Source organism: Labrus mixtus, chromosome 10, assembly GCF_963584025.1.
Source record: "Labrus mixtus chromosome 10, fLabMix1.1, whole genome shotgun sequence".
NCBI lineage: Eukaryota > Metazoa > Chordata > Actinopteri > Labriformes > Labridae > Labrus > Labrus mixtus.
In genome coordinates this window covers 28,881,309-28,883,098 of record NC_083621.1, presented here as the reverse complement: position 1 = coordinate 28,883,098, position 1,790 = coordinate 28,881,309, and the positions used below count along the sequence as shown (strand labels likewise).

The 1,790-nt window shown below is 39.0% G+C and overlaps 1 long non-coding RNA gene across 1 annotated transcript; it reads left to right on the top strand.

Moving 5' to 3' along the window:
* Positions 1 to 1,272: 1,272 nt before the first annotated feature.
* On the top strand, positions 1,273 to 1,790 carry LOC132982514 (uncharacterized). Its single transcript, XR_009674713.1, has 2 exons — positions 1,273 to 1,349; positions 1,468 to 1,790. It is a non-coding gene; the product is annotated as an uncharacterized LOC132982514 (long non-coding RNA).

Here is a 1,790-nt window from a genome sequence, read left to right as displayed (position 1 = left end):
TATAAACATCAATTCCAACTTTATAATAACCATCCAAATAATATTTATAGATGCTCTACACATTATTTATGAACCATTTACAGAGTATTATAAACATCAGTTCCAACTTTACAATACCCATCCAGATAATGATTGTAGATGGTTTATGAACCAATTATTAATCATTGATAAAATATTAATTATCTATCTAAAGAATATTTATAGATGCTTTTCAAAGTATAATAAGGAATTATAATCTTCAGTTACAGTGTTTCCCCTAGGTTTAAAGCGTTGGGGGGGTTGGGACAAGCCGACACGGCGACACAACAACACAAACACTTACTCACTCTCCTCCTACCTGTCTTATAAAATAGATGTAGTATTTTAAAGTGTCTCTACATTTTGACACAATTGATCATTTTAACAACAGAGATCATATCGTTTTAAAAACACGTGGTATCGTAAAGGACCAGGGGCGGCTGTGTTTCAGGTGGTAGAGTCATCACCTCTCAACCGGAAGGTCGAGGGTTTGATCCCCAGCTGGTCAACATGTCCGATGTGTCCTTGGGCAAGACACTTAACCCTGATGACCACTACCATCAGGGTGTGAATGTGTAGGTGTGACATGCAGTGTAAAAACGCTTTTGAGTAGTCGGAAGACTAGAAAAGTGATATATAAGCTGAAGTCCATTTACCATTTACCACCATCACATCCAGCTGTTGTAAGAGTGTAAGAGTGTAGCTCTGCTGGATTAAGCTGTTTGATGGATAGAGGAATCAGTGTGTAAAACATGGATATCAAACTATGTTACATCTCAACAAAAAACTGAACATCCAACCAATGGATGTCCAGATACAGAGTTATTTTGTATATGTCATGTTTGCTCTGTAATCTAACACACTGGATTATAAAGCAGTGACTATAAAGTGACGGTGTAAACATTTAAAAATGTAATGGATTAAGTTTATGAACCGCAGGCATCAGCAGCTATCTCTCTCTCTCTCCTCTCCCCCTTTTCTCTCTCACTTTTTTCAGGAACTTTCTCTTTCTCATTTCTGTGCAGTAACAGATGCTCAGGTGGACCGAGGTCAGCGGACTGACTCCTCCCATAAAGAACATCCAAATGTTTGCCCATAAAACTTCCTCGGCTGCTCTAGCTTCAAGTACCGGATCATTATGCAGCTCGTAATTATACCTGCATATCCATTTGTATCAGGGAAGGGACGATGATTCAGTACAGAGTAATCTGAGGACGACGGCAGGAGAGAATAAAGCTCCAGAATGTGTCAGACATCGGGTGCGTTCGAATTGTCCCTCCTATCTCCTTTCACTATCCACTTTACCTTAACCCCGGGGAAAACGTCATGAGGTTAAGGAAAGATGTTAGGAGAATTCATAAAGGACTTAGGGAAAGGCGATCTCGTTGTTCTGACAATCCGACCACATTTCCACTAGGCCACGTCATTAAATGCGACGGGCCGGCGGAGGTTAATGACGTGGGTCCGCCGTGTTGAAACTACAATGTTCTGAAAATGGACTACAAAAAACACATCTAAAAAACTTTCCCCTGTGCCTTCTTACCGGTGAAATAATCCTAATTACCACAAGGTTGGGATTGAAATAAAAGAAATATAGACTACCAGGCTACAAGTAAGAAAAGTGAAACCATCAGCTTCCTGTCCAATCAGAAATCAACATCAAAATAAGTATGAAATTAATTGTTACATTTATGTAAGACAAGAATGTACAACTGAAGAAATGCACAAAACATTCTGAATTGAATGAAATATGTTGAATAAAACATCATCTG